Source organism: Calliopsis andreniformis, unplaced genomic scaffold, assembly GCF_051401765.1.
Source record: "Calliopsis andreniformis isolate RMS-2024a unplaced genomic scaffold, iyCalAndr_principal scaffold0211, whole genome shotgun sequence".
In the NCBI taxonomy this organism is placed as follows: Eukaryota; Metazoa; Arthropoda; class Insecta; order Hymenoptera; family Andrenidae; genus Calliopsis; species Calliopsis andreniformis.
This window is the reverse complement of record NW_027480620.1, coordinates 500,366-526,700: the sequence shown is the minus strand read 5'-3', so window position 1 is coordinate 526,700 and position 26,335 is coordinate 500,366.

The following is a 26,335-nucleotide window of genomic DNA, read 5'->3' as shown; positions in this document are numbered from 1 at the left end:
CCGTAATAATCATAATAATCATAATAATAACCATAATAGGTACGGAAAAAATCATAATATACATTATACTACCCCTAACAACTATAATAGTCATAATAGCCATAATATTCATAATAGTCGTAATAATAAAAATAATGAACTTGGAAATAATCGTAATAATCATTATAATAGCCATAATAGCAATAAAAATCACAATAGCCGTAATAATCTGAATGGTGGTCATAATAATCATACTAACAACCATAATGATCATAGTAATCATCATAATAAACAGAATAGTCATGGAAATATTCTTAATAATCATTATGATTATCGTAATAACCGCAATCATCGTAATAACCATAATGATCTTAATGATGACCATAATATTCATCATAATTATACCAAGATCCATAATTATCATAGTAACCATAACAATAAACATAATAAGCTTTGAAATAATCATAATAACCGTTATACTAGCCATAGTATCCATAATAATCATAATAACTATTATAATCATAATAGTCATAATAATAACCATAATAAACTTGGAAATAGTCTTATTTATCATTATAATAGCAATAATAACCATAAAAATCATAATAGCCATAATAATCTGAATGTTGATCCTAATAATCGTACTAACAACCATAATAATCATAGTGATCATCATAATAACTACAATAATCATAATAATCGTAATTGTAATGTTAATAAGCATAGCAATAATCACAATAATCATAGTAACCATAATAATCTTAATGATGATCATAATATCCATGATAATTATACCAAGATCCGTAATAATCATAATAATCATAATAATAACCCTAATGTGTTCGGAAATAATCATAATATACATTATACTTGCCATAACAACCATAATAGTCATAATAGCCATAATAAAAATAATAGTCGTAATAATAACAATAATGAACTTGGAAATAATGGTAATAATCATTATAATAGTCATAATAGCCATAAAAATCACAATAGCCATAATAATCAGAATGGTGATCATAATAATCATACTAACAACCATAATGATCATACCAATCATCATAATAAACAGAACAGTCATGGAAATAATCTTAATAATCATTATTATAACGTAATAACCATAATAATCTTAATGATGACCATAATATACATCATAATTATACCTATACATATAATAATCAGAATAATCATAATAATAAGCATAATAAGCTTTGAAATAATCATAATAACCTTCATACTAGCCATAATAACCATAATAATCGTAATAACTAGAGTAATCATAATAGTCATAATAATCGCAATAACCATAATGATCTTAATGATGATCATTATATTCATCATAATTATACCAAGATCAATAATAATCATAGTAACCATAATAATAAACATCATAAGCTTTGAAATAATCATAATAACCGTTATACTAGCCATAGAAGCCATAATAATCATAATAATCATAGTCATCATAATAGTTATATTAATAACCATAATAAGCTTGGAAATAATCATCATAAGCATTATACTAGCCATAATAATCATAATAATCATAATAACTATAATAATCATAATAATTATAATAATAACCATAATAAGCTTGGAAACAATCATAATAAGCATTATACTAGCCATAATAATCATAATAACTATAATAATCATAATAGTCATAATGATAACCATAATAAACTTGGAAATTGGCATATTTATCATTATAATAGCAATAATGACCATAAAAATCATTATAGCCATAATAATCTAGATGTTGATCATGATAATCATACTAACAGCCATAATAGTCATAGTGATCATCATAATAACTGCAATAATCATAATAATAGTAATTGTAATGTTAATAGGCATAGCAATAATCACAATAATCAGAGTAACCATAATAATCTTAATGATGATCATAATATCCATGATAATTATACCAAGACCCGTAATAATCATAATAATCATAATAATAACCATAATAGGGTCGGAAATAATCATAATATACTTTATACTAGCCATAACAACCATAATAGTCATAATAGCCATAATAATCATAATAGTCGTAATAATAACCATAATGAACTTGGAAATAATCGTAATAATCATTGCAATAGCCATAATAGCCATAAAAATCACAATAGCCATAATAATCTGAATGGTGATCAGAATAATCATACTAACAACCATAACGATCATAGTAATCATCATAATAAACAGAATAGTCATGGAAATAATCTTAATAATCATTATTATTAACGTGATAGCCATAATCATCGTAATGACCATAGTGATCTTAATGATGACCATAATATTCATCATAATTATACGAAGACATATAATAATCACAGTAATCATAATAATAAACATAATAAGCTTTGAAATAATCATAATAACCTTTGTACTAGCCATAATAACCATAATAATCATAATAACTAGAATAATCATAGTAGTCATAATAATCGCGATAACCATAATGATCTTAATGATGATCATGATATTCATCATAATTATACCAAGATCCATAATAATCATAGTAACCATAATAATAAACATAATAAGCTTTGAAATAATCATAATAACCGTTATACTAGCCATAGTAACCATAATAATCATAATAACCATAATATTCATAATAATTATAGTAATAAACATAATAAGCTTGGAAATAATCATAATAAGCATTATACTAGCCATAATAATCATAATAACTATAATAATCATACTAGACATAATAATAACCATAATAAACTTGGAAATAATCATATTTATCATTATAATAGCAATAATAACCATAAAAATCATCATAGCCATAATAATCTGAATGTTGATCCTCATAATCATACTAACAACCATAAGAATCATAGTGATCATCATAATAACTACAATAATGATAATAATCGTAATTGAAATGTTAATAAGCATAGCAATAATCACAATAATCATAGTAACCATAATAATCTTAATGATGATCATAATATCCATGATAATTATACCAAGATCCGTAATAATCATAATAATCATAATAATAACCATAATGGGTGTGGAAATAATCATAATATACATTATACTAGCCATAACAACCATACGAGTCATAATAGCCATAATAATCATAATAGTCGTAATAATAACAATAATGAACTTGGAAATAATCGTAATAATCATTACTATAGTCATAATAGCCATAAAAATCACAATAGCCATAAGAATCAGAATGGTGATCATAATAATCATACTAACAATCATAATGATAACAGTGATCATCATAATAACTACAATAATCATAATAATCGTAATTGTAATGTTAATAAGATTAGCAATAATCACAATAATCATAGCAACCGTAATAATCTTAGTGATGATCATAATATTCAAGATAATTACATCAAGATCCGTAATAATCATAATAATCATAATAATAACCATAATGAGTTCGGAAATAATCATAATATACATTATACCAGCCATAACAACCATAATAGTCATAATAGCCATAATAATCATAATAGTCGTAATAATAACAATAATGAACTTGGAAATAATGGTAATAATCATTATAATAGTCATAATAGCCATATAAATCACAATAGCCATAATAATCAGAATGGTGATCATAATAATCATACTAACAACCATAATGATCATACCAATCATCATAATAAACAGAATAGTCATGGAAATAAACTTAATAATCATTATTATTAACGTAATAACCATAATAATCTTAATGATGACCATAATATACATCATAATTATACCTAGACATATAATAATCAGAATAATCATAATAATAAGCATAATAAGCTTTGAAATAATCATAATAACCTTCATACTAGCCATAATAACCATAATAATCATAATAACTAGAGTAATCATAATAGTCATAATAATCGCAATAACCATAATGATCTTAATGATGATCATTATATTCATCATAATTATACCAAGATCCATAATAATCATAGTAACCATAATAATAAACATCATAAGCTTTGAAATAATCATAAAAACCGTTATACTAGCCATAGAAGCCATAATAATCATAATAATCATAGTCATCATAATAATTATATTAATAACCATAATAAGCTTGGAAATAATCATCATAAGCATTATACTAGCCATAATAATCATAATAATCATAATAACTATAATAATCATAATAATTATAATAATAACCATAATAAGCTTGGAAATAATCATAATAAGCATTATACTAGCCTTAATAATCATAATAACTATAATAATCATAATAGTCATAATGATAACCATAATAAACTTGGAAATTGGCATATTTATCATTATAATAGCAATAATGACCATAAAAATCGTTATAGCCATAATAATCTAGATGTTGATCATGATAATCATACTAACAGCCATAATAGTCATAGTGATCATCATAATAACTACAATAATCATAATAATAGTAATTGTAATGTTAATAGGCATAGCAATAATCACAATAATCAGAGTAACCATAATAATCTTAATGATGATCATAATATCCATGATAATTATACCAAGACCCGTAATAATCATAATAATCATAATAATAACCATAATAGGGTCGGAAATAATCATAATATACTTTATACTAGCCATAACAACCATAACAGTCATAATAGCCATAATAATCATAATAGTCATAATAATAACCATAATGAACTTGGAAATAATCGTAATAATCATTACAATAGCCATAATAGCCATAAAAATCACAATAGCCATAATAATCTGAATGGTGATCAGAATAATCATACTAACAACCATAATGATCATAGTAATCATCATAATAAACAGAATAGTCATGGAAATAATCTTAATAATCATTATTATTAACGTGATAACCATAATCATCGTAATGACCATAGTGATCTTAATGATGACCATAATATTCATCATAATTATACGAAGACATATAATAATCACAGTAATCATAATAATAAACATAATAAGCTTTGAAATAATCATAATAACCTTTGTACTAGCCATAATAACCATAATAATCATAATAACTAGAATAATCATAATAGTCATAATAATCGCGATAACCATAATGATCTTAATGATGATCATGATATTCATCATAATTATACCAAGATCCATAATAATCATAGTAACCATAATAATAAACATAATAAGCTTTGAAATAATCATAATAACCGTTATACTAGCCATAGTAACCATAATAATCATAATAACCATAATAATCATAATAATTATAATAAAAACCATAATAAGCCTGGAAATAATCATAATAAGCATTATACTAGCCATAATAATCATAATAATCATAATAACTATAATAATCATAGTAGTCATAATAATAACCATAATAAACTTGGAAATAATCATATTTATCATTATAATAGCAATAATAACCATAAAGATCATAATAGCCATAATAATCTGAATGTTGATCCTGATAATCATACTAACAACCATAATGATCATAGCAATCATCATAATAAACAAAATAGTCATGGAAATAATCTTAATAATCAATATTATTAACGTAATAACCATAATGATCTTAATGATGACCATAATAATCATCATAATTATACCTAGACATATAATAATCAGAGTAATCATAATAATAAACATAATAAGCTTTGAAATAATCATAATAACCGTTATACTAGCCATAGTAACCATAATAATCATAATAACCATAATATTCATAATAATTATAGTAATAACCATAATAAGCTTGGAAATAATCATAATAAGCATTATACTAGCCATAATAATCATAATAACTATAATAATCATACTAGACATAATAATAACCATAATAAACTTGGAAATAATCATATTTATCATTATAATAGCAATAATAACCATAAAAATCATCATAGCCATAATAATCTGAATGTTGATCCTCATAATCATACTAACAACCATAATAATCATAGTGATCATCATAATAACTACAATAATGATATTAACCGTAATTGAAATGTTAATAAGCATAGCAATAATCACAATAATCATAGAAACCATAATAATCTTAATGATGATCATAATATCCATGATAATTATACCAAGATCCGTAATAATCATAATAATCATAATAATAACCATAATGGGTTCGGAAATAATCATAATATACATTATACTACCCATAACAACCATAATAGTCATAATAGCCGTAATAATCATAATAGTCGTAATAATAACCATAATGAACTTGGAAATAATCGTAATAATCATTACAATAGCCATAATAGACATAAAAATCACAATAGCCATAATAATCTGAATGGTGATCATAATAATCATACTAACAACCATAATGATCATAGTAATCATCATAATAAACAGAATAGTAATGGAAATAATCTTAATAATCATTATTATTAACGTAATAACCATAATGATCTTAATGATGACCATAATATTCATCATAATTATAACTAGACATATAATAATCAGAGTAATCATAATAATAAGCATAATAAGCTTTGAAATAATCATAATAACCTTTATACTAGCCATAATAACCATAATAATCATAATAACTAGAGTAATCATAATAGTCATAATAATCGCAATAACCATAAGGATCTTAATGATGATCATTATATTCATCATAATTATACCAAGATCCATAATAATCATAGTAACCATAATAATAATCATAATAAGCTTTGAAATAATCATAATAACCGTCATACTAGCCATAGTAACCATAATAATCATAATAAATATAATAATCATAATAGTCATAATAAGAACCGTAATAAACTTGGAAATAATCATATTTATCATTATAATAGCAATAATAACCATAAAAATCATAATAGCCATAATAATCTGAATGTTGATCATAATAATCATACTAACAGCCATAATAATCATAGTGATCATCATAATAACTATAATTATCATAATAATCGTAATTGTAATGTTAATAAGCATAGCAATAATCACAATAATCATAGAAACCATAATAATCTTAATGATGATCATAATATCCATGATAATTATACCAAGATCCGTAATAATCATAATAATCATAATAATAACCATAATAGGTACGGAAAAAATCATAATATACATTATACTACCCCTAACAACTATAATAGTCATAATAGCCATAATATTCATAATAGTCGTAATAATAAAAATAATGAACTTGGAAATAATCGTAATAATCATTATAATAGCCATAATAGCAATAAAAATCACAATAGCCGTAATCATCTGAAAGGTGGTCATAATAATCATACTAACAACCATAATGATCATAGTAATCATCATAATAAACAGAATAGTCATGGAAATATTCTTAATAATCATTATGATTATCGTAATAACCGTAATCATCGTAATAACCATAATGATCTTAATGATGACCATAATATTCATCATAATTATACCAAGATCCATAATAATCATAGTAACCATAACAATAAACAGAATAAGCTTTGAAATAATCATAATAACCGTTATACTAGCCATAGTATCCATAATAATCATAATAACTATAATAATCATAATAGTCATAATAATAACCATAATAAACTTGGAAATAGTCATATTTATCATTATAATAGCAATAATAACCATAAAAATCATAATAGCCATAATAATCTGAATGTTGACCATAATAATCATACTAACAGCCGTAATAGTCATAGTGATCATCATAATAACTACAATAATCATAATAATCGTAATTGTAATGTTAATAAGCATAGCAATAATCACAATAATCATAGTAACCATAATAATCTTAATGATGATCATAATATCCATGATAATTATACCAAGATCCGTAATGATCATAATAATCATAATAATAACCATAATGGGTTCGGAAATAATCATAATATACATTATACTAGCCATAACAACCATAATAGTCATAATAGGCATAATAATCATAATAGCCGTAATAATAACAATAATGAACTAGGAAATAATCGTAATAATCATTATAATAGTCATAATAGCCATAAAAATAACAATAGCCATAATAATCAGAATGGTGATCATAATAATCATACTAACAACCACAATGATCATAGTAATCATCATAATAAACAGAATAGTCATGGAAATAATCTTAATAATGGTTATTATTGACGTAATAACCATAATCACCTTAATAACCATAATGATCTCAATGATGACCGTAATATTCATCATAATTATACTAAGACAAATAATAATTAGAGTAATCATAATAATAAACAAAATAAGCTTTGAAATAATCATAATAACCTTTATACTAGCCATAATAACCATAATAATCATAATAACTAGAATAATCATAATAGTCATAATAATCGCAATAACCATAATGATCTTAATGATGATCATGATATTCATCATAATTATACCAAGATCCATAATAAGCATAGTAACCATAATAATATACATAATAAGCTTTGAAATAATCATAATAACCGTTATACTAGCCATAGTGACCATAATAATCATATTAACCATAATAATCTTAATAATTATAGTAATAACCATAATAAGCTTTGAAATAATCATAATAACCGTTATACTAGCCATAGTAACCATAATAATCATAATAACTATAATAATCATAGTAGTGATAATAATAACCGTAATAAACTTGGAAATAATCATATTTATCATTATAATAGCAATAATAACCATAAAAATCATAATAGCCATAATAATCTGAATGTTGATCCTAATAATCGTACTAACAACCATAATAATCATAGTGATCATCATAATAACCACAATAATCATAATAATCGTAATTGTAATGTTAATAAGCATAGCAATAATCACAATAATCATAGTAACCATAATAATCTTAATGATGATCATAATATCCATGATAATTATACCAAGATCCGTAATAATCATAATAATCATAATAATAACCCTAATGTGTTCGGAAGTAATCATAATATACATTATACTTGCCATAACAACCATAATAGTCATAATAGCCATAATAATCATAATAGTCGTAATAATCAGAATGGTGATCATAATAATCATACTAACAACCATAATGATCATACCAATCATCATAATAAACAGAATAGTCATGGAAATAATCTTAATAATTATTATTCTTAACGTAATAACCATAATAATCTTAATGATGACCATAATATACATCATAATTATACCTATACATATAATAATCAGAATAATCATAATAATAAGCATAATAAGCTTTGAAATAATCATAATAACCTTCATACTAGCCATAATAACCATAATAATCATAATAACTAGAGTAATCATAATAGTCATAATAATCGCAATAACCATAATGATCTTAATGATGATCATTATATTCATCATAATTATACCAAGATCCATAATAATCATAGTAACCATAATAATAAACATCATAAGCTTTGAAATAATCATAATAACCGTTATACTAGCCATAGAAGCCATAATAATCATAATAATCATAGTCATCATAATAATTATATTAATAACCATAATAAGCTTGGAAATAATCATCATAAGCATTATACTAGCCATAATAATCATAACAATCATAATAACTATAATAATCATAATAATTATAATAATAACCATAATAAGCTTGGAAATAATCATAATAAGCATTATACTAGCCATAATAATCATAATAACTATAATAATCATAATAGTCATAATGATAACCATAATAAACTTGGAAATTGGCATATTTATCATTATAATAGCAATAATGACCATAAAAATCATTATAGCCATAATAATCTAAATGTTGATCATGATAATCATACTAACAGCCATAATAGTCATAGTGATCATCATAATAACTACAATAATCATAATAATAGTAATTGTAACGTTAATAGGCATAGCAATAATCACAATAATCAGAGTAACCATAATAATCTTAATGATGATCATAATATCCATGATAATTATACCAAGACCCGTAATAATCATAATAATCATAATAATAACCATAATAGGGTCGGAAATAATCATAATATACTTTATACTAGCCATAACAACCATAATAGTCATAATAGCCATAATAATCATAATAGTCGTAATAATAACCATAATGAACTTGGAAATAATCGTAATAATCATTACAATAGCCATAATAGCCATAAAAATCACAATAGCCATAATAATCTGAATGGTGATCAGAATAATCATACTAACAACCATAATGATCATAGTAATCATCATAATAAACAGAATAGTCATGGAAATAATCTTAATAATCATTATTATTAACGTGATAACCATAATCATCGTAATGACCATAGTGATCTTAATGATGACCATAATATTCATCATAATTATACGAAGACATATAATAATCACAGTAATCATAATAATAAACATAATAAGCTTTGAAATAATCATAATAACCTTTGTACTAGCCATAATAACCATAATAATCATAATAACTAGAATAATCATAATAGTCATAATAATCGCGATAACCATAATGATCTTAATGATGATCATGGTATTCATCATAATTATACCAAGATCCATAATAATCATAGTAACCATAATAATAAACATAATAAGCTTTGAAGTAATCATAATAACCGTTATACTAGCCATAGTAACCATAATAATCATAATAACCATAATAATCATAATAATTATAATAATAACCATAATAAGCCTGGAAATAATCATAATAAGCATTATACTAGCCATAATAATCATAATAATCATAATAACTATAATAATCATAGTAGTCATAATAATAACCATAATAAACTTGGAAATAATCATATTTATCATTATAATAGCAATAATAACCACAAAGATCATAATAGCCATAATAATCTGAATGTTGATCCTGATAATCATACTAACAACCATAATGATCATAGTAATCATCATAATAAACAAAATAGTCATGGAAATAATCTTAATAATGAATATTATTAACGTAATAACCATAATGATCTTAATGATGTCCATAATATTCATCATAATTATATCTAGACATATAATAATCAGAGTAATCATAATAATAAACATAATAAGCTTTGAAATAATCATAATAACCGTTATACTAGCCATAGTAACCATAATAATCATAATAACCATAATATTCATAATAATTATAGTAATAACCATAATAAGCTAGGAAATAATCATAATAAGCATTATACTAGCCATAATAATCATAATAACTATAATAATCATAATAGACATAATAATAACCATAATAAACTTGGAAATAATCATATTTGTCATTATAATAGCAATAATAACCATAAAAATCATAATAGTCATAATAATCTGAATGTTGATCCTAATAATAAGACTAACAACCATAATAATAATAGTGATCATCATAATAACTACAATAATCATAATAATCGTAATTGTAATGTTAATGAGCATAGCAATAATCACAATAATCATAGTAACCATAATAATCTTAATGATGATCATAATATCCATGATAATTATACCAAGATCCGTAATAATCATAATAATCATAATAATAACCACAATGGGTTCGGAAATAATCATAATATACATTATACTAGCCATATCAATCATAATAGTCATAATAGCCATAATAATCGTAATAGTCGTAATAATAACAATAATGAACTTGGAAATAGCCGTAATAACCATTATAATAGTCATAATAGCCATAAAAATCACAATAGCCATAATAATCAGAATGGTGATCATAATAATCATACTAACAACCATAATGATCATAGTGATCATCATAATAAACAGAATAGTCATGGAAATATTCTTAATAATCATTATTATTAACGTGATAACCATAATGATCTTAATGATGACCATAATATTCATCATAATTATAACTTGACATATAATAATCAGAGTAATCATAATAATAAGCATAATAAGCTTTGAAATAATCATAATAACCTTTATACTAGCCATAATAACCATAATAATCATAATAACTAGAGTAATCATAATAGTCATAATAATCGCAATAACCATAATGATCTTAATGATGATCATTATATTCATCATAATTATACCAAGATCCATAATAATCATAGTAACCATAATAATAAACATAATAAGCTTTGAAATAATCATAATAACCGTTATACTAGCCATAGTAACCATAATAATCATAATAAATATAATAATCATAATAGTCATAATAAGAACCGTAATAAACTTGGAAATAATGATATTTATCATTATAATAGCAATAATAACCATAAAAATCATAATAGCCATAATAATCTGAATGTTGATCATAATAATCATACTAACAGCCATAATAATCATAGTGATCATCATAATAACTATAATTATCATAATAATCGTAATTGTAATGTTAATAAGCATAGCAATAATCACAATAATCATAGAAACCATAATAATCTTAATGATGATCATAATATCCATGATAATTATACCAAGATCCGTAATAATCATAATAATCATAATAATAACCACAATGGGTTCGGAAATAATCATAATATACATTATACTAGCCATATCAATCATAATAGTCATAATAGCCATAATAATCGTAATAGTCGTAATAATAACAATAATGAACTTGGAAATAATCGTAATAATCATTATAATAGCCATAATAGCAATAAAAATCACAATAGCCGTAATAATCTGAATGGTGGTCATAATAATCATACTAACAACCATAATGATCATAGTAATCATCATAATAAACAGAATAGTCATGGAAATATTCTTAATAATCATTATGATTATCGTAATAACCGTAATCATCGTAATAACCATAATGATCTTAATGATGACCATAATATTCATCATAATTATACCCAGATCCATAATAATCATAGTACCCATAACAATAAACATAATAAGCTCTGAAATAATCATAATAACCGTTATACTAGCCATAGTATCCATAATAATCATAATAACTATAATAATCATAATAGTCATAATAATAACCATAATAAACTTGGAAATAGTCATATTTATCATTATAATAGCAATAATAACCATAAAAATCATAATAGCCATAATAATCTGAATGTTGACCATAATAATCATACTAACAGCCGTAATAGTCATAGTGATCATCATAATAACTACAATAATCATAATAATCGTAATTGTAATGTTAATAAGCATAGCAATAATCACAATAATCATGGTAACCATAATAATCTTAATGATGATCATAATATCCATTATAATTATACCAAGATCCGTAATAATCATAATAATCATAATAATAACCATAATGGGTTCGGAAATAATCATAATATACATTATACTAGCCATAACAACCATAATAGTCATAATAGGCATAATAATCATAATAGCCGTAATAATAACAATAATGAACTAGGAAATAATCGTAATAATCATTATAATAGTCATAATCGCCATAAAAATAACAATAGCCTTAATAATCAGAATGGTGATCATAATAATCATACTAACAACCACAATGATCATAGTAATCATCATAATAAACAGAATAGTCATGGAAATAATCTTAATAATGGTTATTATTGACGTAATAACCATAATCACCTTAATAACCATAATGATCTCAATGATGACCGTAATATTCATCATAATTATACTAAGACAAATAATAATTAGAGTAATCATAATAATAAACAAAATAAGCCTTGAAATAATCATAATAACCTTTATACTAGCCATAATAACCATAATAATCATAATAACTAGAATAATCATAATAGTCATAATAATCGCAATAACCATAATGATCTTAATGATGATCATGATATTCATCATAATTATACCAAGATCCATAATAAGCATAGTAACCATAATAATATACATAATAAGCTTTGAAATAATCATAATAACCGTTATACTAGCCATAGTGACCATAATAATCATATTAACCATAATAATCTTAATAATTATAGTAATAACCATAATAAGCTTTGAAATAATCATAATAACCGTTATACTAGCCATAGTAACCATAATAATCATAATAACTATAATAATCATAGTAGTGATAATAATAACCGTAATAAACTTGGAAATAATCACATTTATCATTATAATAGCAATAATAACCATAAAAATCATAATAGCCATAATAATCTGAATGTTGATCCTAATAATCATACTAATAACCATAATAATCATAGTGATCATCATAATAACAACAATAATCATAATAATCGTAATTGTAATGTTAATAAGAGTAGCAATAATCACAATAATCATAGTAACCATAATAATCTTAATGATGATCATAATTTCCATGATAATTATACCAAGATCCGTAATAATCATAATAATCATAATAATAACCCTAATGTGTTCGGAAATAATCATAATATACATTATACTTGCCATAACAACCATAATAGTCATAATAGCCATAATAATCATAATAGTCGTAATAATAACAATAATGAACTTGGAAATAATGGTAATAATCATTATAATAGTCATAATAGCCATATAAATCACAATAGCCATAATAATCAGAATGGTGATCATAATAATCATACTAACAACCATAATGATCATACCAATCATCATAATAAACAGAATAGTCATGGAAATAAACTTAATAATCATTATTATTAACGTAATAACCATAATAATCTTAATGATGACCATAATATACATCATAATTATACCTATACATATAATAATCAGAATAATCATAATAATAAGCATAATAAGCTTTGAAATAATCATAATAACCTTCATACTAGCCATAATAACCATAATAATCATAATAACTAGAGTAATCATAATAGTCATAATAATCGCAATAACCATAATGATCTTAATGATGATCATTATATTCATCATAATTATACCAAGATCCATAATAATCATAGTAACCATAATAATAAACATCATAAGCTTTGAAATAATCATAATAACCGTTATACTAGCCATAGAAGCCATAATAATCCTAATAATCATAGTCATCATAATAATTATATTAATAACCATAATAAGCTTGGAAATAATCATCATAAGCATTATACTAGCCATAATAATCATAACAATCGTAATAACTATAATAATCATAATAATTATAATAATAACCATAATAAGCTTGGAAATAATCATAATAAGCATTATACTAGCCATAATAATCATAATAACTATAATAATCATAATAGTCATAATGATAACCATAATAAACTTGGAAATTGGCATATTTATCATTATAATAGCAATAATGACCATAAAAATCATTATAGCCATAATAATCTAAATGTTGATCATGATAATCATACTAACAGCCATAATAGTCATTGTGATCATCATAATAACTACAATAATCATAATAATAGTAATTGTAACGTTAATAGGCATAGCAATAATCACAATAATCAGAGTAACCATAATAATCTTAATGATGATCATAATATCCATGATAATTATACCAAGACCCGTAATAATCATAATAATCATAATAATAACCATAATAGGGTCGGAAATAATCATAATATACTTTATACTAGCCATAACAACCATAATAGTCATAATAGCCATAATAATCATAATAGTCGTAATAATAACCATAATGAACTTGGAAATAATCGTAATAATCATTACAATAGCCATAATAGCCATAAAAATCACAATAGCCATAATAATCTGAATGGTGATCAGAATAATCATACTAACAACCATAATGATCATAGTAATCATCATAATAAACAGAATAGTCATGGAAATAATCTTAATAATCATTATTATTAATGTGATAACCATAATCATCGTAATGACCATAGTGATCTTAATGATGACCATAATATTCATCATAATTATACGAAGACATATAATAATCACAGTAATCATAATAATAAACATAATAAGCTTTGAAATAATCATAATAACCTTTGTACTAGCCATAATAACCATAATAATCATAATAACTAGAATAATCATAATAGTCATAATAATCGCGATAACCATAATGATCTTAATGATGATCATGATATTCATCATAATTATACCAAGATCCATAATAATCATAGTAACCATAATAATAAACATAATAAGCTTTGAAGTAATCATAATAACCGTTATACTAGCCATAGTAACCATAATAATCATAATAACCATAATAATCATAATAATTATAATAATAACCATAATAAGCCTGGAAGTAATCATAATAAGCATTATACTAGCCATAATAATCATAATAATCATAATAACTATAATAATCATAGTAGTCATAATAATAACCATAATAAACTTGGAAATAATCATATTTATCATTATAATAGCAATAATAACCATAAAGATCATAATAGCCATAATAATCTGAATGTTGATCCTGATAATCATACTAACAACCATAATGATCATAGTAATCATCATAATAAACAAAATAGTCATGGAAATAATCTTAATAATCAATATTATTAACGTAATAACCATAATGATCTTAATGATGTCCATAATATTCATCATAATTATATCTAGACATATAATAATCAGAGTAATCATAATAATAAACATAATAAGCTTTGAAATAATCATAATAACCGTTATACTAGCCATAGTAACCATAATAATCATAATAACCATAATATTCATAATAATTATAGTAATAACCATAATAAGCTAGGAAATAATCATAATAAGCATTATACTAGCCATAATAATCATAATAACTATAATAATCATAATAGACATAATAATAACCATAATAAACTTGGAAATAATCATATTTGTCATTATAATAGCAACAATAACCATAAAAATCATAATAGTCATAATAATCTGAATGTTGATCCTAATAATAAGACTAACAACCATAATAATAATAGTGATCATCATAATAACTACAATAATCATAATAATCGTAATTGTAATGTTAATGAGCATAGCAATAATCACAATAATCATAGTAACCATAATAATCTTAATGATGATCATAATATCCATGATAATTATACCAAGATCCGTAATAATCATAATAATCATAATAATAACCACAATGGGTTCGGAAATAATCATAATATACATTATACTAGCCATATCAATCATAATAGTCATAATAGCCATAATAATCGTAATAGTCGTAATAATAACAATAATGAACTTGGAAATAGTCGTAATAACCATTATAATAGTCATAATAGCCATAAAAATCACAATAGCCATAATAATCAGAATGGTGATCATAATAATCATACTAACAACCATAATGATCATAGTGATCATCATAATAAACAGAATAGTCATGGAAATATTCTTAATAATCATTATTATTAACGTGATAACCATAATGATCTTAATGATGACCATAATATTCATCATAATTATAACTTGACATATAATAATCAGAGTAATCATAATAATAAGCATAATAAGCTTCGAAATAATCATAATAACCTTTATACTAGCCATAATAACCATAATAATCATAATAACTAGAATAATCATAATAGTCATAATAATCGCAATAACCATAATGATCTTAATGATGATCATGATATTCATCATAATTATACCAAGATCCATAATAAGCATAGTAACCATAATAATATACATAATAAGCTTTGAAATAATCATAATAACCGTTATACTAGCCATAGTGACCATAATAATCATATTAACCATAATAATCTTAATAATTATAGTAATAACCATAATAAGCTTTGAAATAATCATAATAACCGTTATACTAGCCATAGTAACCATAATAATCATAATAACTATAATAATCATAGTAGTGATAATAATAACCGTAATAAACTTGGAAATAATCATATTTATCATTATAATAGCAATAATAACCATAAAAATCATAATAGCCATAATAATCTGAATGTTGATCCTAATAATCATACTAATAACCATAATAATCATAGTGATCATCATAATAACAACAATAATCATAATAATCGTAATTGTAATGTTAATAAGAGTAGCAATAATCACAATAATCATAGTAACCATAATAATCTTAATGATGATCATAATTTCCATGATAATTATACCAAGATCCGTAATAATCATAATAATCATAATAATAACCCTAATGTGTTCGGAAATAATCATAATATACATTATACTTGCCATAACAACCATAATAGTCATAATAGCCATAATAATCATAATAGTCGTAATAATAACAATAATGAACTTGGAAATAATGGTAATAATCATTATAATAGTCATAATAGCCATATAAATCACAATAGCCATAATAATCAGAATGGTGATCATAATAATCATACTAACAACCATAATGATCATACCAATCATCATAATAAACAGAATAGTCATGGAAATAAACTTAATAATCATTATTATTAACGTAATAACCATAATAATCTTAATGATGACCATAATATACATCATAATTATACCTATACATATAATAATCAGAATAATCATAATAATAAGCATAATAAGCTTTGAAATAATCATAATAACCTTCATACTAGCCATAATAACCATAATAATCATAATAACTAGAGTAATCATAATAGTCATAATAATCGCAATAACCATAATGATCTTAATGATGATCATTATATTCATCATAATTATACCAAGATCCATAATAATCATAGTAACCATAATAATAAACATCATAAGCTTTGAAATAATCATAATAACCGTTATACTAGCCATAGAAGCTATAATAATCATAATAATCATAGTCATCATAATAATTATATTAATAACCATAATAAGCTTGGAAATAATCATCATAAGCATTATACTAGCCATAATAATCATAACAATCATAATAACTATAATAATCATAATAATTATAATAATAACCATAATAAGCTTGGAAATAATCATAATAAGCATTATACTAGCCATAATAATCATAATAACTATAATAATCATAATAGTCATAATGATAACCATAATAAACTTGGAAATTGGCATATTTATCATTATAATAGCAATAATGACCATAAAAATCATTATAGCCATAATAATCTAAATGTTGATCATGATAATCATACTAACAGCCATAATAGTCATAGTGATCATCATAATAACTACAATAATCATAATAATAGTAATTGTAACGTTAATAGGCATAGCAATAATCACAATAATCAGAGTAACCATAATAATCTTAATGATGATCATAATATCCATGATAATTATACCAAGACCCGTAATAATCATAATAATCATAATAATAACCATAATAGGGTCGGAAATAATCATAATATACTTTATACTAGCCATAACAACCATAATAGTCATAATAGCCATAATAATCATAATAGTCGTAATAATAACCATAATGAACTTGGAAATAATCGTAATAATCATTACAATAGCCATAATAGCCATAAAAATCACAATAGCCATAATAATCTGAATGGTGATCAGAATAATCATACTAACAACCATAATGATCATAGTAATCATCATAATAAACAGAATAGTCATGGAAATAATCTTAATAATCATTATTATTAACGTGATAACCATAATCATCGTAATGACCATAGTGATCTTAATGATGACCATAACATTCATCATAATTATACGAAGACATATAATAATCACAGTAATCATAATAATAAACATAATAAGCTTTGAAATAATCATAATAACCTTTGTACTAGCCATAATAACCATAATAATCATAATAACTAGAATAATCATAATAGTCATAATAATCGCGATAACCATAATGATCTTAATGATGATCATGATATTCATCATAATTATACCAAGATCCATAATAATCATAGTAACCATAATAATAAACATAATAAGCTTTGAAGTAATCATAATAACCGTTATACTAGCCATAGTAACCATAATAATCATAATAACCATAATAATCATAATAATTATAATAATAACCATAATAAGCCTGGAAATAATCATAATAAGCATTATACTAGCCATAATAATCATAATAATCATAATAACTATAATAATCATAGTAGTCATAATAATAACCATAATAAACTTGGAAATAATCATATTTATCATTATAATAGCAATAATAACCATAAAGATCATAATAGCCATAATAATCTGAATGTTGATCCTGATAATCATACTAACAACCATAATGATCATAGTAATCATCATAATAAACAAAATAGTCATGGAAATAATCTTAATAATCAATATTATTAACGTAATAACCATAATGATCTTAATGATGTCCATAATATTCATCATAATTATATCTAGACATATAATAATCAGAGTAATCATAATAATAAACATAATAAGCTTTGAAATAATCATAATAACCGTTATACTAGCCATAGTAACCATAATAATCATAATAACCATAATATTCATAATAATTATAGTAATAACCATAATAAGCTAGGAAATAATCATAATAAGCATTATACTAGCCATAATAATCATAATAACTATAATAATCATAAGAGACATAATAATAACCATAATAAACTTGGAAATAATCATATTTGTCATTATAATAGCAATAATAACCATAAAAATCATAATAGTCATAATAATCTGAATGTTGATCCTAATAATAAGACTAACAACCATAATAATAATAGTGATCATCATAATAACTACAATAATCATAATAATCGTAATTGTAATGTTAATGAGCATAGCAATAATCACAATAATCATAGTAACCATAATAATCTTAATGATGATCATAATATCCATGATAATTATACCAAGATCCGTAATAATCATAATAATCATAATAATAACCACAATGGGTTCGGAAATAATCATAATATACATTATACTAGCCATATCAATCATAATAGTCATAATAGCCATAATAATCGTAATAGTCGTAATAATAACAATAATGAACTTGGAAATAGTCGTAATAACCATTATAATAGTCATAATAGCCATAAAAATCACAATAGCCATAATAATCAGAATGGTGATCATAATAATCATACTAACAACCATAATGATCATAGTGATCATCATAATAAACAGAATAGTCATGGAAATATTCTTAATAATCATTATTATTAACGTGATAACCATAATGATCTTAATGATGACCATAATATTCATCATAATTATAACTTGACATATAATAATCAGAGTAATCATAATAATAAGCATAATAAGCTTCGAAATAATCATAATAACCTTTATACTAGCCATAATAACCATAATAATCATAATAACTAGAGTAATCATAATAGTCATAATAATCGCAATAACCATAATGATCTTAATGATGATCATTATATTCATCATAATTATACCAAGATCCATAATAATCATAGTAACCATAATAATAAACATAATAAGCTTTGAAATAATCATAATAACCGTTATACTAGCCATAGTAACCATAATAATCATAATAAATATAATAATCATAATAGTCATAATAAGAACCGTAATAAACTTGGAAATAATCATATTTATCATTATAATAGCAATAATAACCATAAAAATCATAATAGCCATAATAATCTGAATGTTGATCATAATAATCATACTAACAGCCATAATAATCATAGTGATCATCATAATAACTGTAATTATCATAATAATCGTAATTGTAATGTTAATAAGCATAGCAATAATCACAATAATCATAGAAACCATAATAATCTTAATGATGATCATAATATGCATGATAATTATATCAAGATCCGTAATAATCATAATAATCATAATAATAACCATAATAGGTACGGAAAAAATCATAATATACATTATACTACCCCTAACAACTATAATAGTCATAATAGCCATAATATTCATAATAGTCGTAATAATAAAAATAATGAACTTGGAAATAATCGTAATAATCATTATAATAGCCATAATAGCAATAAAAATCACAATAGCCGTAATAATCTGAATGGTGGTCATAATAATCATACTAACAACCATAATGATCATAGTAATCATCATAATAAACATAATAGTCATGGAAATATTCTTAATAATCATTATGATTATCGTAATAACCGTAATCATCGTAATAACCATAATTATCTTAATGATGACCATAATATTCATCATAATTATACCCAGATCCATAATAATCATAGTACCCATAACAATAAACATAATAAGCTCTGAAATAATCATAATAACCGTTATACTAGCCATAGTATCCATAATAATCATAATAACTATAATAATCATAATAGTCATAATAATAACCATAATAAACTTGGAAATAGTCATATTTATCATTATAATAGCAATAATAACCATAAAAATCATAATAGCCATAATAATCTGAATGTTGACCATAATAATCATACTAACAGCCGTAATAGTCATAGTGATCATCATAATAACTACAATAATCATAATAATCGTAATTGTAATGTTAATAAGCATAGCAATAATCACAATAATCATGGTAACCATAATAATCTTAATGATGATCATAATATCCATGATAATTATACCAAGATCCGTAATAATCATAATAATCATAATAATAACCATAATGGGTTCGGAAATAATCATAATATACATTATACTAGCCATAACAACCATAATAGTCATAATAGGCATAATAATCATAATAGCCGTAATAATAACAATAATGAACTAGGAAATAATCGTAATAATCATTATAATAGTCATAATAGCCATAAAAATAACAATAGCCATAATAATCAGAATGGTGATCATAATAATCATACTAACAACCACAATGATCATAGTAATCATCATAATAAACAGAATAGTCATGGAAATAATCTTAATAATGGTTATTATTGACGTAATAACCATAATCACCTTAATAACCATAATGATCTCAATGATGACCGTAATATTCATCATAATTATACTAAGACAAATAATAATTAGAGTAATCATAATAATAAACAAAATAAGCTTTGAAATAATCATAATAACCTTTATACTAGCCATAATAACCATAATAATCATAATAACTAGAATAATCATAATAGTCATAATAATCGCAATAACCATAATGATCTTAATGATGATCATGATATTCATCATAATTATACCAAGATCCATAATAAGCATAGTAACCATAATAATATACATAATAAGCTTTGAAATAATCATAATAACCGTTATACTAGCCATAGTGACCATAATAATCATATTAACCATAATAATCTTAATAATTATAGTAATAACCATAATAAGCTTTGAAATAATCATAATAACCGTTATACTAGCCATAGTAACCATAATAATCATAATAACTATAATAATCATAGTAGTGATAATAATAACCGTAATAAACTTGGAAATAATCATATTTATCATTATAATAGCAATAATAACCATAAAAATCATAATAGCCATAATAATCTGAATGTTGATCCTAATAATCATACTAATAACCATAATAATCATAGTGATCGTCATAATAACAACAATAATCATAATAATCGTAATTGTAATGTTAATAAGCGTAGCAATAATCACAATAATCATAGTAACCATAATAATCTTAATGATGATCATAATTTCCATGATAATTATACCAAGATCCGTAATAATCATAATAATCATAATAATAACCCTAATGTGTTCGGAAATAATCATAATATACATTATACTTGCCATAACAACCATAATAGTCATAATAGCCATAATAATCATAATAGTCGTAATAATAACAATAATGAACTTGGAAATAATGGTAATAATCATTATAATAGTCATAATAGCCATATAAATCACAATAGCCATAATAATCAGAATGGTGATCATAATAATCATACTAACAACCATAATGATCATACCAATCATCATAATAAACAGAATAGTCATGGAAATAAACTTAATAATCATTATTATTAACGTAATAACCATAATAATCTTAATGATGACCATAATATACATCATAATTATACCTAGACATATAATAATCAGAATAATCATAATAATAAGCATAATAAGCTTTGAAATAATCATAATAACCTTCATACTAGCCATAATAACCATAATAATCGTAATAACTAGAGTAATCATAATAGTCATAATAATCGCAATAGCCATAATGATCTTAATGATGATCATTATATTCATCATAATTATACCAAGATCCATAATAATCATAGTAACCATAATAATAAACATCATAAGCTTTGAAATAATCATAATAACCGTTATACTAGCCATAGTAACCATAATAATCATAATAACCATAATAATCATAATAATTATAGTAATAACCATAATAAGCTTTGAAATAATCATAATAACCGTTATACTAGCCATAGTAACCATAATAATCATAAAAACTATAATAATCATAATAGTGATAATAATAACCGTAATAAACTTAGAAATAACCATATTTATCATTATAATAGCAATAATAACCATAAAAATCATAATAGCCATAATAATCTGAATGTTGATCCTAATAATCGTACTAACAACCATAATAATCATAGTGATCATCATAATAACCACAATAATCATAATAATCGTAATTGTAATGTTAATAAGCATAGCAATAATCACAATAATCATAGTAACCATAATAATCTTAATGATGATCATAATATCCATGATAATTATACCAAGATCCGTAATAATCATAATAATCATAATAATAACCCTAATGTGTTCGGAAGTAATCATAATATACATTATACTTGCCATAACAACCATAATAGTCATAATAGCCATAATAATCATAATAGTCGTAATAATCAGAATGGTGATCATAATAATCATACTAACAACCATAATGATCATACCAATCATCATAATAAACAGAATAGTCATGGAAATATTCTTAATAATCATTATGATTATCGTAATAACCGTAATCATCGTAATAACCATAATGATCTTAATGATGACCATAATATTCATCATAATTATACCCAGATCCATAATAATCATAGTACCCATAACAATAAACATAATAAGCTCTGAAATAATCATAATAACCGTTATACTAGCCATAGTATCCATAATAATCATAATAACTATAATAATCATAATAGTCATAATAATAACCATAATAAACTTGGAAATAGTCATATTTATCATTATAATAGCAATAATAACCATAAAAATCATAATAGCCATAATAATCTGAATGTTGACCATAATAATCATACTAACAGCCGTAATAGTCATAGTGATCATCATAATAACTACAATAATCATAATAATCGTAATTGTAATGTTAATAAGCATAGCAATAATCACAATAATCATGGTAACCATAATAATCTTAATGATGATCATAATATCCATGATAATTATACCAAGATCCGTAATAATCATAATAATCATAATAATAACCATAATGGGTTCGGAAATAATCATAATATACATTATACTAGCCATAACAACCATAATAGTCATAATAGGCATAATAATCATAATAGCCGTAATAATAACAATAATGAACTAGGAAATAATCGTAATAATCATTATAATAGTCATAATAGCCATAAAAATAACAATAGCCATAATAATCAGAATGGTGATCATAATAATCATACTAACAACCACAATGATCATAGTAATCATCATAATAAACAGAATAGTCATGGAAATAATCTTAATAATGGTTATTATTGACGTAATAACCATAATCACCCTAATAACCATAATGATCTCAATGATGACCGTAATATTCATCATAATTATACTAAGACAAATAATAATTAGAGTAATCATAATAATAAACAAAATAAGCTTTGAAATAATCATAATAACCTTTATACTAGCCATAATAACCATAATAATCATAATAACTAGAATAATCATAATAGTCATAATAATCGCAATAACCATAATGATCTTAATGATGATCATGATATTCATCATAATTATACCAAGATCCATAATAAGCATAGTAACCATAATAATATACATAACAAGCTTTGAAATAATCATAATAACCGTTATACTAGCCATAGTGACCATAATAATCATATTAACCATAATAATCTTAATAATTATAGTAATAACCATAATAAGCTTTGAAATAATCATAATAACCGTTATACTAGCCATAGTAACCATAATAATCATAATAACTATAATAATCATAGTAGTGATAATAATAACCGTAATAAACTTGGAAATAATCATATTTATCATTATAATAGCAATAATAACCATAAAAATCATAATAGCCATAATAATCTGAATGTTGATCCTAATAATCATACTAATAACCATAATAATCATAGTGATCATCATAATAACAACAATAATCATAATAATCGTAATTGTAATGTTAATAAGCGTAGCAATAATCACAATAATCATAGTAACCATAATAATCTTAATGATGATCATAATTTCCATGATAATTATACCAAGATCCGTAATAATCATAATAATCATAATAATAACCCTAATGTGTTCGGAAATAATCATAATATACATTATACTTGCCATAACAACCATAATAGTCATAATAGCCATAATAATCATAATAGTCGTAATAATAACAATAATGAACTTGGAAATAATGGTAATAATC